Source organism: Anoplophora glabripennis, unplaced genomic scaffold (genome assembly GCF_000390285.2).
Source record: "Anoplophora glabripennis isolate ALB-LARVAE unplaced genomic scaffold, Agla_2.0 scaffold901, whole genome shotgun sequence".
NCBI lineage: Eukaryota > Metazoa > Arthropoda > Insecta > Coleoptera > Cerambycidae > Anoplophora > Anoplophora glabripennis.
This window is the reverse complement of record NW_019416982.1, coordinates 45,084-52,140: the sequence shown is the minus strand read 5'-3', so window position 1 is coordinate 52,140 and position 7,057 is coordinate 45,084. Positions and strand designations below refer to the sequence as shown.

At 32.9% G+C, this 7,057-nt stretch overlaps 1 pseudogene; it reads right to left on the bottom strand.

Moving 5' to 3' along the window:
• Positions 1–1,120: 1,120 nt before the first annotated feature.
• On the bottom strand, positions 1,121–1,243 carry LOC111692067 (annotated as a pseudogene).
• Between the last annotated feature and the right edge of the window lie 5,814 nt (positions 1,244–7,057).

Below are 7,057 nucleotides of genomic sequence, written 5' to 3'. Positions count from 1 at the left end.
TGTACCTTAGTTTTCACGGTGTTTTTATATGTAGTAAAACTGAAATTTTGTTACATATAGAAATTGATTATTAAAATTTGCAACTATCTATTAAAGTTTAACAATAATTTATAAAAGTGAATTCTTAGGAAAGCCTTTATTTTTAATTAAAGAATGAAACAAATTATGTTGATTATTGTATTCTTAAGCTACTGATTTTGTTTAGTTCTACTTTAATTATAATAATATTTTCTTTTCATATGTTTTTTATGCTATAAATTACAAAAATGCTAGAGCAAAATTTAATCGTGTCTCCCTCAGATTATATCACGCCTGATTAAAATATAAAAATTATTTTATGGCCATTAGATTTTTTGCCGAGACCCAATATTAATATTTAATCTCAAATTTCATCGTTTTACTGTGAATGGTTCGGAGATAAGTATATAGAAAAAAAAGCAGTTTTAGGAGTTCACCGTTTAAGAGGCTTTTATCCGCCTAGGAGACATTTATGCGCCTACGTTCGTCTAAAATTGTTTTATTATTAACCGTTGAATGGGCTGGTAAAATGGGCGGTCTAATTTTAGGATACTCTTTATATTTTTGCAGATTTGAGAGAACATATTTTTGAGTTCCAATCTTTATACCTTTTATCACATGCAGACAGGGTCGCCCATTTGAAGATCATAGGAGTAACATTCTTATGAGGACTGTAAAGAACAAGTCTCTAATGAACTGCTGAAAAGTTTCAACTAAGTCAATTTAAGATGAGGCATTCTTTTCTTTATGAAACATATTAGAATTATGATAAACTTCATCCTTTTTGAAACACTATAAAAGGTAAAATATTGCAAGTCAATTCCAGGATACCTAACATGTACTTTATAGATGATGAATTCACTTTTATAAGATAAGGTCGCACCTTTGAAGACCCTAGGGCTAACATTATTATGAGGACCCAAAAGAACAAGTCTTTGCTGAGCTACTGAACAAATTTCAACTACCTCTAACAGTCAACTTGAGATGAGGCACTCTTTTCTTTAGTAAATATGTTAAAAATAATGATTCAATTCATCCTTTTTTTTGTAAATGTAGAAAGTTAAGTGCATTACGATGTGTCAGTTTCTAGAAATTAAAAAAAGGACAACTACACGCGGTGTTCCCAAGCGGTCACCCATCCAATTACTAACCGCGCCCGACGATGCTTGACTTCAATAATGATCGGACGAGAACTGGTATTTTACATCGTGGTATGGCCGTTGCCTAGAAGTTTTGTATTATATATGATACACATGGATGAAATTTCAGTAATAATTTATTCAAATAAATCATACAAATAAGAATTTAATACTTATATTTTATTTTACAACTATAACTGGTCTACATTTATTGTTTTAGAATAGTTTATGAACGAGTAAACTTCGAGGGTGTATAGAAAAAAATAATTCCAACACCCCTGACTTTTAAAAACGCCTGATTTAGATTTTTGCTGTTATTCTATTTGAAAAAATAAATTTTTGTCTTTTTCTTGTATTGTATTTGGTTGAATAAAAAAATGAAAAGTATGTAAGAAAAAATGCAAGTACATTTTGTTCATATACCTACCCTACCGCAATAGTTATAAAAATCAGATAATTCAAAAGCAGAACCATAGTACACGAAAATCAATAAATGATTTTTTTCTTCCAGTTAAAATAAATGATCAATAACTTTACCAGGTTTTTTTTAAGTATGGACGCAAACATTTTTCTGAGAGAAGAAAAGATATCACCCTAAGAAATTTCTACCACTGGAATACATAATTTATCAATAAGTTGGTGGATAAATTCTGCTTTCTTAACTCAATGCAATTTTGATGCCTAATTTATTTTTCAGTTTGCAGTACCTACCTATTACAATTTTCTTACACATCTAAACTGTAGAGATGTTCGACTAAAAAAATACATGCGGCATTAATTTCGACGAAATTAGATTTTCAAGAATCTGTAGTTCTCAAGTATTTTTCCTATGATTCATTTATCTCAAAACTAAAAAGAGATAATAATCCAATGAGTCACTATACAGGGTGGTCCAGATTTTAATAGACAAACTTCGGAAAAGTACTAAACAACAAAAATTAACATCACTGCTCTATGAAAATAAAACATTTTTTTAATATCTGGAAAATAGCTTCATCAAATTTATCCAAATTTGGTACATATTTTTTTTTTTCATATATTCCTTCTATGTTTGTATATACCAAGTGCAAATTCAAAAACCAGAGGCGGAGAAATAAGGATATAGTTTTCTTATTTAAAGTAAAACTTCTACGCCAATGAATTAATTGGTAATATGAATACATTTTATAACGGTCTGAAACATTCCGGATGAAAAAACAGTCTTTTATTTTTGTCGAAAAGTGAATGGTTTACGAGTTGTTAGACATATTAGCCAAGTAAAGAAAACGTTGAAATAGGGAAAAATCAAACGAATTTGAGTGGTCCAGATTTTAGAAACTTCGGGAAAGTAATAAACAACAAAAATTAATATCACTTTGCTCTATCAACATAGGCGCAGAAAACCTCCGCCAGATACAAAACGTTGAAATTATCAAAAATAAAACAATTTTTTAAAAAACCTGGAAAACCGCTTCATCAAATTTATCCAAATTTGATGAAGTGGTGATCTAGGTGGCTAAGGTATGGGGCCATTCCGACCAATCCATTTGTTTTAGTAGTTGTTTGTCAGCCATTCACGAACTACCTGGCCAGAATGTTCTAGCAGCCCGTCCATTTGAAACCAGTTCCCGGTTCGTTGTTCCGAAGGTATGTCCTCCATTAACTGGAAGAGGCTATTGTTAAAAAAAATCGGAATTTAGTCTAGGTGGCAAGATGTATACTTGGATAATATGTTTCATAACTCGTAAACCATTCACTTTTCGACAAAAATAAATGGATGTTTTTTCATCCTAGATGTTTCAGACCATTATAAAATTTATTCATATTACCAATTAATTCAGTGGCGTAGAAGTTTTACTTTAAATAGGGAAACGATATTCTTGTTTCTCCGCCACTGATTTTTGAAATTGGACTGTATGTATACAGAACTAGGAGAATTATTTAAAAAAAATGTGTACCAAATATGGATAAATTTGATGAAGTGGTTTTCCAGATATTTAAAAAAATTCTTTCATTTTTGTTAATTTCATCGCCCTGTATCTCATAAACGGTGGCTTTCTGTGATATGTTCATAGAGCAAAGTAACGTTAATTTTTGCCGTTTAGTACTTTCCCCAAAATATGTATATTAAAATTTGCAACACTCTATATACCTACCTACCTATACGGACGTAAATTAATAAAACAAAATATTTTACGCTACTATATTGACCTAATGTGTAATTTTTGGATTTACAGTTATTCAACAAAAGGTACCCGTACTATTATTTTAAGTTTTAATTTTATCATATTATACCAACACAATTTGCAATTGCAATTGCAATTGCAGCATTACAATGGAATTAAATTGGAAAATATTTATTTGAAATATTCGTTGTTCATATGTTTTACAAATATATATAGCTCACAATAAATACATATTTCATTAAAAGTAGTTTGATATAAACAATTGAATGTAAACATAAAAACTCATATAATTCTAATGAAATATGGATCAGGAAAATTTAAAACAGCTTTTTCGCTTATCAATATTCCTAAATTAAAATAGACCATAGTGAAAATATTTCTCCATGTGTTACTGTTACTTTATGACCAACGCCAACATTTCGTTGGGCGCCACGACGCGGGTGTGCCTCGTCCTGGGTTAATCCCGGCTGTTAAAATCTACTAGACTCTTCTCTAAGCATCGTCAGCAGGTCATAGACCCGTATGATGGGATGGGAAGGATCGTAATGTTCAGGGTCTCTCTTCACCTTCGGTGTCAGTGAGTTAGACGCCTGCTCGAGGGCTGGAGAGTTCCATGGCATCTCGTTCTTCTCCCTCTTGATGTACGGCCCTGCGGCCATCATCGGGGGAAAATGAGATCTCTGATCCTCCGCCATCGTTCTGAGTTCGATGAGCTTAGGTGGAGATTCAACGATCTATTTGTTGGGATGTGTTGCGACCTAAACGGCCGTTGGATCACTTCACTAAGTTTGGTTTCTAATTTAGGACGCTTGGAAACGTGGTTCGGGCTTATATATCGCCCTGTGTGCACTTGGTTCGGATATGATACCTTACTGTCTGATAATGACTGTCTTTGGTTCACTTCGATTTATTCACTGTGTATGGACTCCTTGGAGTGCCGATACTGAAGCTTTTAGGAAGCTTGATTCAGCGTGGAGCTGAGAGAGCGTTAGAGCTCGAGGTTTGGGTATTTTTTGTAGAGAAATAATAACTCTGGAATAAGGTAAATATATATCGTTTATTTGAATGATGCTTGATAAAACAGAATGCTATGAATACGAATTCCTTCAGAACGGCGAGTGCTAGACCCTCACCAGGTACTGTGTCCTGACTGATAGAATGCAATTACCGCGGGTGCGCGTTCAATTGGACGGACGGAGTGGATCCCTGTAGAACGGCTGCTGCAAGGTCTGATTCAGCAACACCTCATTTTGACTCGCAACGTTTGCATCTTCACCTAGTCTGGTCGCTCGATAGTAGTTAGTTTTCTGAAACTAGACAGATTTAATTCCGACCCGGAGATCTTGCGGGAGACGACGTTTGGTGTCGATCCGTCCTCTTGAAAATTTCAAAGGTGGGGTGAAATTTTTTATTTCCCTCGTCTCTCGTCGGCGGTCTCAGGGAGGCTTTGGCATAGGACGTGGTCATCGTTCGATGACGCGGGGGTGGCTACGCCTGCTCAATGTCATCCTGGTGGTTCGACGGTAGAAATTTAGAAAGGTCGGTGATTTTTTCAATGTCATATAGTGACATTTGGATGGTGCGGCGGTCGTTTGAGTGTCTTGACCGTTCGTAGCCTCTGGGGAGCTTCGAGCAGAATTTCGAAACATACGTGAATTTTGGAAATTCGTCCAACATTCCTTTACGACTTGCAGAGCTACTTAGGAGTGTTGTTGTAGTCGGCCTTTGATAGATTCGCTCGCCATATGTTCTACGACAATAACATTAAAATTTAAGGAACTAAAAGGTAGGTACTATTTTCATACAAGAACCATATATACTTCTAATTTATTATTAAATTGGCGGATACTTTTTAGTTTTTTTTATAATGCAACACACAAGAGAAAAGTTTAGATGTCATTTATCCAGCTTAATAGTTACCATGGTTAATAGGACTGTACAGTTTCTCCACAAAAAGATGTCTTAATAATATCTAAGTATAAAAGATCCCCTACTTTCTGTTTTCAATCAAAATATAAATAAATGGGTGTTTGCCAGGACCCCTATCACCCACATAAACGAAAATTTAATACGTTTAAATAAGATCAACTAGAAAACAGACTTAAGAAAATTAATAAATAATGATAAATGAAATAGGTAGATAAAAATAAGTAAATAATCTGTTTACTCACCTCATTTCTACAGCATATTACGTACTTGAAATCTTGTGGCTAATCTTTCAATAGAAGTACCAGGATTCTCTTCCACGGCATTTAAAATGTCTGGTGCTAACAATAAGTTTCTTACTCATTTTCCGTAGTCTCTTAAATGTTAAACCAATCTTACAAACAGGAGGCTAAGCTCCGTTGCGTTTCGTAAGCTTTTGGAACAGGATTGGGTTGTGCTTACACTGTAAGAAAAATTGGACTTATTTTCACCCAATTTCACTCAATAATGTATCAATTTCCATCTATATCCAATTGAGTGAAATTTTCCTGTATTAGTTTGAGTACAACTAATATTTTATCAGTTAAACTATCAGTTTTAGTTATTATGTTATCAAAAATGTGTAAAATTATCAATACACTCAATAATGCCTGAAAATATACTCAATAATTTCCCTCAATGGATTCACTCCGTACCTTTTTGCTTGATTTATTTAAATTTAAACTGTTCACGATTTAATTTTGTTCCTCTTTTGGTTACTTACGATTATTTTAATGTCTAGCAAAGAATGACTGGTGAAGAGGCTGAAAGAAATAGGAACATACCGTATCTTTTTAGAATTTTATAACTGTTGAAGATTACCTATTTTAATTTTCCTAAATACGTCCTTACGTAGCGGCAGTCGTATAGTTCAGCTAAATTAAGTCAATGTCAAAAGCCATTAACACTGAGATTCAGAAATTAAATACATACCACAGACAAAATAGCTATCGCCACAGACTGCTACTGGAATAGGCCAACAGTTTTAAATTCCCGAATTGCCGATAGAGTACAGTACCAGCAGAATTTTAGGAAGAATCAAATGCAGCGGCCCGCATTCCTACCCGTAACCTATCAACAACACTTTGGCAATGCTGCCAGGCGTATTTACGGGTTTATTTTGTACACTTTTTTTATCAATATCTGTTTTTTGCGTTACTGTATTTACTTCAATGTATGATGTAGGTATTGCTAAAAATTCTTTAAATCAACGAATATCTATGTAGTTTCATATGATATTCTGCAGCGGTGTAACAGTTAGTTTATTTAATCATAATTTCATTAGTTACTATTTTCATTTTTTGATAGAAATACTGCAGTAAATATATTTCCAAATAAACAATATTCGTAGGTAATGCACTTATAGGTTTAATAATTAAAGACAGAAAAAAACTTTAAATACAAATGTACGACTTTTCTTTTATTTCTTTTGACATCAAAATTTGCTAACATAAAATATATATTTAAAGTAAAATAATCTTTAAAAAAATTAAAATTCATCATTATTGAAATAACAAAACGAAATAACATTAAAATAGTTATCTACAATTTTTACAAATTTTCAACATTCAAGTAATTGTGATGATACAATAAAATATGCTTTAATTTACTATTTATTGCTTTAAAAACAAATTCAGAATTATCAAACATTTCGTCCTGTATTTTTTCTTTCAATACTTGTAAATTTTGATGTCTTTAATAATATATTTTGTTGAAGTGTCCCCACAAAAATATGTCTAAAGGACTGAGATCGGGGCTGTTTTCTAGGCA